Below are 10438 nucleotides of genomic sequence, written 5' to 3' on the forward strand. Positions count from 1 at the left end.
AGGGAACCCTTGTACGCTGCTGATGGAAATGTAAATTGGTGCAGCCAATGTGGAAAACAGTATAGGAGGTTTCTCAAAAGAACTAAAATTGAACTACCATATGACCCAGCAATTCCACTCCTAAGTATATATCTGAAAAAATGAAAACATGAAAAATATTGAAAAAATTCAAAAAGATACATGCACCCCAACATTCACTGCAGCATTATTTACAATTGCTAAGATATGGAAGCAACCTAAATGTCTATCAACAGATGAATGGATAAAGAAGATGTGGTATATATAAATGGAATACTACTCAGCCATAAAAAAACAAAATTTTTTCATATGCAACAACATGGATGGACTTGCAGGATATCAGGTTAAGTGAAATAAGTCACAGAAAGACAAATACTGTATGGTATCACTTATATGTGGAATCTAAAAAGAACAAACTAGTGAATATGACAAAAAAGAAACACAGAGAACAAACTAGTAGTTACTAGTTGGGAGAGGGAAGGGAGGAGGGGAAAAATAGGGGTAGAGGATTAAGAGGTACAAACTACAATGGATAAAATAAACTACAAGGATATCCTGTACAACACAGGGAATATAGCAAATATTTTATAACTATAAATGGAATATAACCTTAAAAATTGTGAATCACTATGTTGTACACCTAAAACTTACACACTACATCAACTATACCTCAATTTAAAAAAAAAAAAGAAGGAAATCTTCCCATTTGCAACAACATAGATAAACCTTGAGGGCTTTATGTTAAACAAAGTAAGTCAGAAAGGAAAAGAAAAATATTGTATGATCTCACTTATATGTGGAATCTTAAAAACAACAACAAAGACCCAAACTCAAATTTGTACATACAGAGAATGGAGTGGTGGTTGCTGGGGAGGGCAGGGGGGTGAGGGAAGAAGGCCTGGTGAAATGGATGAAGGTGTTCAAAAGGTACAAGCTTCCAGTTATAAAATACGTAAGTAGTCATGAGGATGCAACGCACAGCATGGTGACTATAATTAATGTTGCATTGTATATTTGAAAGTTACTAGGAAAGTAGATCTTAAAAGTTCTTATCACAAGAAAAAAATTCTGTAACTATGTGAGATGATGGATATTAACTAGACTGTGGTGATCATTTTGCAATATATACAAATATCTGAATCATTATGTTATACAGCTGAAACTAACACAATGTTACATATCAATTATATCTCAATTGAAAAAAAGATGTTCATGCTCATCAGCATGTCTCTAGAGAATTGCAAATTAAAACAAGATACCACTACACATCTATTAGAATGACTAATATCCAAAACACTGACAACAAATGCTGCGGAGGTTGTGGAACAACAGCAACGGTCATTCATTGCTGGTGGGAATGCAAAATGGTACAGTCACTTTGGAAGACAGTTTGGCAGTTTCGTATAAGCTAAACGTAGGCTTACAATGAGTCAGCAATAGCACTCCTAGGTACTTAACCAAAATGAGCTGAAAATTTACATCCACACAAAAACCTGCACACAAATGTTTACAGCAGCTTAATTCATAACTGCCAAAAACTGGACATAACCAAGAAGTCCTTGAATAGATGAGTGGATAAACAAACTGATATATTGTATGATTCCAACATTCTGGAAGAGGTGTGACATTCTGGAAGAGGTGAAACTATAGAGATCAGTGGTAAAAAGATCAGTGGTTTCCAGGGTGGGGGAGGGAAGGGATGAATAGAAGGAGCACAGGACATTTTTAGGGGAGTGAAACATTCTGTATGATACTGTAATGGTGGATAAATGTCATTATGCAATTGCTAAAACCCACAAAAATAAATATACAACACAAAGAGTGAGCCCTAATGTGAACTATGAACTTTAGTTAATAATGTATTGATATTGTTCATCAATTCTAAAAAACGTACCACACTAATACAAGATGTCAATAATGGGGAAACAGTGTGTGGGTGGGTGGGGTGGATAAGGGGGGAATTCTCTGTACTATCTCTGCGCCATGTTTCTATAAACCTAAACTTCGCTAAAATAGTCCATTCATTAATTTCTTTAAAGAGTACACTGTGGCCTTACCCAATACAACTGATACACAGTATAACTTTAACTTGAAGTACAGGTATGAGAACAGGATAAACATAGAACTCATCAGGTTGAAACATAATAAAAAGGATAAATGAAGGAAAGAACTGCCTCTACTTATACAAAGTCCTCAATTACCATCAAACAGGAGGAAATTCGAATTTTCTCCTTTCAACAGATTAACATTCTAATTTATTCATTTTGATCTCTCTCTTAATCACACCTTGACTGCTGTTTCAAATCAAATTGAGTTTGCTGTTTAGAAAAAGTAACAGGATGCAAATTTATTTGCAGCACTTTCTGGGCTGTTACTTTCCTGCTCCATAAGGCACTGGATGGCTTCAACTTAATTTCTATTATATAATCCATCTTCTTCCATCTATTCTGCTTTTAAGCTTTCTATTACCAAAATTGAGCCACTAAAGCTGTGGCAATGATGAAGCCATTGTTAAATTTCTAATCTCCAGAAAAGGTTAAATTATGCCCCCTAGTGAATTCCCAAGGAATTTCATTAATGACTCATTGATTTCCCCAGTTTGTAAAGAAAATCAAATTTTCCAAAATTACTACACAAATATCTTAATTTACACAAAATGTTTCTCTTTTTTTATCTCTTTTCAGAGGCTCTAAGTTCAACAAGGCAAGTCAGGGTGATTTGTTATGGTAACACTGGTCCAGAATCCACGTGGTTCCAGACTTCCACCCACTTCCCTTTTGGGCTGTGGCAGGTGTTATCCCATTGCAATGGGAAGAATGCAAGCTTTACAGTCAGAAAGACTAGTTCCGACCCTTTCTGGAATTACTTTACTTAGCTCTTTTCCTCATTCCTAAAATGGAGTTAAATACACTTTTATCATATTGCATTTATATGATTAAATGAGATAAAGTATAGTATCTAGCACTTAATATGCTGGATCAATAATTAATTCTAGCTTTCTTTCTTCGTCGTCTCATCTACTGACCTGGTCAAACCAAGCTCATAGTCTTCCTTCATCTAAACTTCTGCCATTATTCCATTTGTTTGACCCATGCAAAATCCCAGCCTCTCTAGCAATACACTCCACTGGTCATACCTTTGTCACTGAAATAATCTGTTACTGACCCACAACTGAAATCCTCAAACTATACTATCCCACTCTCTTCAGCCTCTTCTTCTTCCAGCTTCCACTCCTTTACTCTCTCTGGACTCTAGTTCCAGGACCTTGTCCCACTTTACCCTCCTTTTCCTTCAAATCCAACAGCTCCTCCTGGTTTCACTCTTAAGTCTTTATCCAGCCTGGATTCTACAGTGCATTACTTGAATCACTACTTTGTCCTTCTGCAACACCAGACCACAAAATCTAATCCAGAGCCAGTCCAACCATCTGTTTTTCCCACAACTACATCCCACAATCATAGCTAAGCACTAACAAAAGCCACATAACTGAGTAAATTAGTACCAGCATACATTGATGGTACATCATTCTATCTCAGAAAGGCTCTGAATGCTGTGACAACCGATGATGGTTTCTGATCAGATGAGCTTCCTCCACCATTCCTCACTTTTCCCAATCTCTTCAAGCCTCATACTTCACTTTCAGATGGCAAAATATAAAGTATACATCAGATCATGTCTCTCCTCTGTTTAAAGCTCCCCAATTTCTCCCAAGGTAAGTCCTTACAACTGCCTACAATGCCTTACACCAGCAGTCCCCAACCCTTCTGGCACCAGGGACCCGTTTCGTGGAAGACAATTTTTCCATGGACTGGGGGCGGGGCATCGGGGGTGGGGATAGGTGCAGGTGGTAATGCGAGCGATGGGGAGCAGCAGATGAAGCTCTGCACCGCTGCTCACCTCCTGCTGTGTGGCCCAGTTCCTAACAGGCCGTGGACCGGTAATGGTCCGAGGCCAGGGAGTTGGGGACCCCTGCCTTACACAACCTTCTACCTTTCCCTCACTGAATACATCACCTACTCTCAGTCTGTGCCTTGCTCACTCTGCTCCAGCCACACTAGCCCCCCTACAGCTCTTCGAACATGCTAAAAAGGCCCCTGCTTTAAGAACTCTGCATTAACTGTTCCCTCTGCTTGGAAGAGTCTTTCTCCAGATATCTGCATGACTAACTCCTTCACTTCCTACAAGTCTTTGTTCAAATGGTACCCGCTCCATGGGGTCACTGCTCCAAATCCTTTCTCTTCCAGCCCTGTCATCCCAATATTGCTTATCTTGTTCTATTTGTTCCTTTTTCCATAGCACTTATTGTCTAACACCCTACATGATTCACTTATTTATTATTGTTTTAGGATAATTATTATTCACTTATTATTATCATTTAAGTCCATTTAAGGACTGACAAGGACAGAATTTTTTTTCCCGTTTTGTTCACTACTGCATCTCAGGTGCCAACAACAAAGGTTGGCTGGCACATAGGAGGCACCTAATATTTTTTAAATGAATAATTAGATAAAGCTATCCTTCACTTCCCCTTAAAAATGAACCAAAATTATTAGGGGATGAATTTTCTCAACTTCAGCCTTCTCCCTTCCAGTTACCTGCATCCAAACCCACCTCAGGGTTAGTTAACTGCCTCCTCAGAAAATGAACTAGCCCTCCATTCAAAGCCCATTCCTCCATCTGTGTTCTAGATCTAAACTCTTCCTGTGTCTTCCAAGAATTCTGCTCAACCAAGTTTTCCTTGTATTTTTCTACTGCTATTCTTTTTCCTGTACTCCAACTGCCCTCTCCTCTGGCTTCTTTCCTTCAGCATATACATATGCAATTAAGAAAACATGTCTCTCTATAGTATCTGCCCAATTTCCAATTACCTTCACTTCATTTAAGGATCCCCAGTTTAGTGGCAGCAAAGTCACTGTAATTTCTGACCCACAGAGAAGAGCAATCATAGAGCTCTTCATGGATGCTGGGGCTCCCCTCACAAATTTAATTCTCCCAGTCATGGTGAAAAGTTTCTCCTCTGGACTCCCCCAGAGGGGGTGAGCTGCTCTTATGTGTTAAATCCACTCTACCAGTCCAGTGTCCCTAAGCCTTTGGACCCCTTCCTCTTTAGTGTACCAAGGCAGGTCTGGCATTTCAACTTCATTTAGCGTGGGTCACCTTTTGGTCCATGCTTCAGCCAACCAATCAAACTGTTGAGAGCCCTTTCTAACCCCTCAAGCTATAAAAGTGAATCAAGAATCTCTGCTTAGTGGGCCTATATCAGTAAATTTAGCCCGGCCCAACTTTATGTTCCTTCCACCATTATCCCACATCCTTAATATCCATTCCTAAACATATCCCCCAGATTTCCATGTATATAAACAAATAAACATTCCTGCCATTTTTTAAGAGTATGGCACACCCCCTCAGGTCACACTTTGTAGCTGACCCTTGAGGGCTTGTTAGGGTGGGAATCTAGTTATAGGTCTAGAAGCAAAGAAGTGTGGTAGAGGTAGTTCTTGAGGAGAATCAATCAGCAATGTCTAGCCTTCAGGAAAGGTCATTACAGGTTAACTTCCTCAAACAGGAGTGGAAAGACTGCTTCTACTGCCAGAGAAGACTAATGAAAACTTAGGGGTTCAATACTCCATTCCAAATTTGAGGATCTCAACCTTCCCCAGTCAATGCTCTCATTTTAACAGCAGACACCCTGTTAGAATGGGAATTCATTTTGCATTGTAATCCAGCCACTCTGCAGGATAAGAGTTTGGTTTTCAGCAATCTCAGCTCTGCATCTATGTGAGAAGGGCAAACATAGAAACTTTCTGGTCATTTATACAGAGCTTGAGCTGGGAATTTCAAGACCTGAGCTCATCACTCTCCACCTCCTACCCCCCTTTCTCCGAAAACAGAGCAACCAGTCAGTCTCATTACACTTGTTCATCATCTGGGAAAAATGTTTTAAATCTTCAAATACATGATCACCCAGAACCTGGTCTTTCATTAAGTATCTGAGTAGTAGTATCCAATGGTGGTATTTTGCATATCTCTATTGTCATATCACATCGTGGGCTACAGTGCCTGCCTTCTTTACCACTGAAAATAGTCAAGGGTGCCTTTAAATCTAATCAGATTAGAGAACCAATTTCAGGAATGCCATAACCAATCCAGAAAATTCATCCTTAAGATTCTGTTCCTCTAGAACCACTCTCAGTACCAAAATCTGAATCAGACAGGGTTCTCCAGAGATACAGAACCAACAGGAAAAAACATATACATATATCTATATCTACCTATTGGGAATCTATTATTAGATTGTTTATTTAAATAGATATATTTATTTTAAGGAACTGGCTCACACAATTGTGAGGGCTACACATCTGAAATGTGTAGAGTGGATTTGCAGGCTGGAAACTCATACAAGAGTTGACGCCACATGCAGTGGTTGAGAATCCGCCTGCCAGTGCAGGGGACACGGGTTCCATCCCTGGTCCGGGAAGATCCCACATGCCGCGGAGCAACTAAGCCCGTGCACCACAACTACTGAGCCTGTGCTCTAGAGCCCACGAGCCACACCTACTGAGCCTGCATGCTACAACTACTGAAGCCCGTGCGCCTAGAGCCCATGCTCCACAACAAGAGAAGCCACCACAGTAAGAAGCCGTGCACCACAACGAAGAGTAGCCCCAGCTCGCCGCAACTAGAGAAAGCCCACGTGCAGCAATGAACACCCAACACAGCGAAAAATAAATAAATTAAATAAATAAATTTTTAAAAAAAAGAATTGATGCCACAGCCTTGGGATTTTTTTCTTCTTGAGGCACCTCAGTTTGAAATTTAGGTTTTCAATTGATTGAATGAGGCCCACCCGTATTATGGAGGGTAATCTCCTTAAAGTCAATTGATTACAGATGTTGACACATTTTCAAAATACCATCACAGTATCACTTAATAGGTACTATAGCCATGTCTAGTTAACATATAAAACTAATCATCACACATATAAACTTACAGATTTCTCAAGCAAATCTTTACTTTCTATTACAGGAAAAACCTTTTAAACAATAATATCTTATGTGTTCAAAAAAAGGCAATAAAATTTCAGTAGGGACACTTCGGCTGAGCGGACTGAAGGAATGAACAGTTCTTCCAAAACTATTTGGAGAAACACAGCTTCTACAACCACCTCTCTTTCCTACCTCCAAGAACACTATCATTCCTAGGAAGCTATAACATTGTATCTACATTTTAAAAACAATTTTTATGTTTCAAAAATGTGATCTTCAACTCCACAACAGAAATGACACCTTAAAATTACCCACCTCCGAGTGCTCTCACTTTAAGGGATGGTATCTATTGAAACTGTTGCTTGCCTTTAGTCTGACCAGAAAACTTACAAATTACTACTTCATTTTCTCTCACTGACAAAAGTATAACATCTTATGGAGAAACCCAAACGAACTTTTTGGCCAACCCAATACAAACCAGGAGAAATCCAAACCAGTCTGGGTGAATAATGGACCAAATAATCAAAACAGCACATAAAGAAATCTTATAAATAGGCTGAAATAAATCCTGCATGTCCTTTCAAAAAAAAATGGGATTTTTAAAAACCTCTCTAGGCTATTCATTCATCCATTACCACCCCACTATGTGCCAGGCACTGCTCAAGGCACCTGGGTTAAACCACTGAACAAAATGATGATCCCTGTCTTGCTAGAGTTCATACACTAGCAAGACAACATCCTAATCCAGCTATTTTCTCTCTGAACATAATAACCCAAGCATTAAGAAGTATCAAAACATTTTCTGAAAATCTACTATGTTTCAGTCAACTTCCAGTTCTGAGTCTGGCCTTAAACTGGCACTGTTTCATCATTAGCATAGAGTCTGATTTCTGGAGTCAGGCTGCCTGGATCCAAAACCTAGCCCACCACTACTTCCCAGTTGCATAACGTTGGACAAGTTACTTACCCCTCACCTATAAAACAAAAATAATCATAATAACTATCCCACTGAAAATGTAAGAGTTAAATGACTTCAAATGTATAAAGCACTTAATTTGGCACACAGAAGGTACTAAACTATCAGCTATTATTATTTTAATTCAACTTCCAGAAAACCATTGATTACTCAGGCAATTGTGGGAAACATAACACCAATGGTAACTTTTAAAATATCTTATCTAGCCCATTTACTCTCTCGATCACTACTACCTTCAAGAGTTCATCCTCTATTCTTGAAACCAGTGGGTAATCATTAAATCCATTTCACCTGTAACCTGCCTTACACCCTTTTCCAATCACCTTTCCCCACACTCCCACCTCAGACAGCCCTACTTCTTTATTCTTTATCCCATAAATACCCAGAGCCCTTCGCTTTAGGATAGATGGACTAGTTTTCCTGTCTCCTCACTTGCTTGCCTTGTGAATAAACCCTCTCTTTGCTGTGAACCTGAGCATCTCAGTGTTTGGCTTGCTGGGAGTTGGGCAAAACGAACCTGGTTCAGAAATACTCTCAACTGAATCTACTTGACTTCTAGTTAACTTTAATAAAAACTACAAAATGTGATCTCTATATATCTCATTCACAACATCAATTCACGGTAGAGTTTGTATAAACATATAGTTAGGAGGCTTTTAATCTAATGAGAAAATTTCTTCAAAAGTCAAAATTAGATTCCTTTTCCATAAAATTACAACAGCAACTATCATAAGAAACTTTAGCATTGGAACCAGCATATATGGATATGTAATTAGCCAGTTCTAAATGCATGAATACGCAATAACACATTCAATCTCTAGGATGACCTTTGCAGTTGTCAATAATGATGAACTCAGGTGGAGAGCAAAACAACCTACTATAAAAATAAACAACAGAGAAAAGTAAAAATATGCCATGTGGAAAAATGTATTTTCCCAATACGCTGTGAAAAGTAACAAGTACTACTAAATCACACTGAGAAAGAGACATTTCGTCATAGTGATTTTCTACACGTCAGCTGTGGCAGGCCACTAATTTATCTTTAGAGAAATAAATAAGGATACATTTAGCTGAATTTTTAGGTTTGATGCTTAAACTTTCTTGGAAGGATGGATCACTGGCTATTTTGTATGCATAAAGAGTATTTACAGACACATATTCAAGTAATCTTACTTGTGTTATGAGGGCGGTAAGTATCAAAGGTGCATGCATCACTATGGTAAAAAAAAAATCAACCTCGAAAAAAAATAATGAACTGGTTAATTCTCAACTTAGTTCACTGCACATAATAAAAAAAAATACAAGTACAGTCATCTGAAATGGATGGTTCATCCTCATTCATTAAAAACAGACTTCATTCTTGGTCCAAAGTTTATAAGTGGTCAACAACCTCAGAAAGGTTAGTGCCCACAATTTAGAATTTTGACTCGATTGTAAAGTACATGCTGCGAATGTTGCTTTCCCCCAGGCGAAGTCTAGTGGCTAATATAACTGCGTCTACTGACAAGTATGCAGGCTAGTGAACCTATTTCCAAAGCTGCTTTTAAACGGATCAATTTTCATGAAGAATAATGGAAAACGTATTTCTGATCCCGTTTTACACCCTTCAGGTGGGAGGTGCTGAGGCACAAAGCATCAACAATTTTAGGTCCACAGGCACAGTTTTGACCCTAGTCTGGGGTGGCAAGCAGGTACCTGCGACTCTCCAGTAGATATTTAAGGGAAAGGACGAACAAAGCGTGTTGACTCCCCAACCATCCCATACCAAAATCCAGAAAACACAGATACTATCAGGAAGGCGTTTCTCCTAAACAGGTGTGGGCTGCCCCTTCCTTCAGAGTCTGACAGATGAGAACGGCCCTCTCGAGAGAAGTCTAGCTGAACCTCCCGAATGCGGCGGTAGGGAGCGACACGCGGTCCCCGGGGAGAAGTAGGGCGCCGCGCGTTTCCGAATCAAGTCCGAGCGCGGGGGCTCTCAGGCCCCTCCCGGCCGGCGTCCAAGTAAAGGCAGAGCAAAGGGTGAAGGTGGCAGAGCGGAGGCTGGAAAACCGCCCCACAGACAGGGTTTGCAGGACACCGGCGCACAGCGAAGGCCGGGGTGACCTCTGTCCGCCCCGGGGGCGCTCACCGCCGCGTACTACGTTGAGGAGGCCCCGCCGACTGCCCGGCCCCGCCCCCAGAGGCCTCGACCCAGGATACCTCAGGACCTGAGGCCGCCGCCGCCGCCGCCGCTCCCCGCCGTGAGGCCGCTTGGAGCCCCCGCCGTGTCCCTCCGCAGAGCCACCAGCCGAGCGTGGGTCAGGGCGCCGAAAGCCGCGTGCTCAGGCGACCCGGCCTCCGGCCTGCCCGCCCAACACACCGGCCCCACCAACCACTGGCTCGCACCGCTCTTGCCGGCGCCCTCAGCACGGCGCGCGCGGCACGCCGGGACTCGGGGTTCCGGGACGCATGACCCGCG

At 41.0% G+C, this 10438-nt stretch overlaps 1 protein-coding gene across 4 annotated transcripts in view; it reads right to left on the reverse strand.

The window, feature by feature from the left end:
* Nucleotides 1-10423, reverse strand: part of FAM210A (family with sequence similarity 210 member A) — a 49754-nt gene extending 39331 nt beyond the window's left edge. For 2 of the 4 annotated variants that reach the window (XM_079943557.1, XM_079943556.1), the window contains exon 1: nt 10188-10423. The gene's annotated coding sequence lies outside the window, so the exon portion shown is untranslated. Of the gene's footprint in view, nt 1-9745; nt 10153-10179 lie in introns of those variants that run through there. The other 2 variants (XM_079943558.1, XM_079943561.1) reach the window with 2 other exon arrangements.
* Between the last annotated feature and the right edge of the window lie 15 nt (nt 10424-10438).

Source organism: Stenella coeruleoalba (assembly GCF_951394435.1).
Source record: "Stenella coeruleoalba genome assembly, chromosome: 14".
Taxonomy (NCBI): Eukaryota; Metazoa; Chordata; class Mammalia; order Artiodactyla; family Delphinidae; genus Stenella; species Stenella coeruleoalba.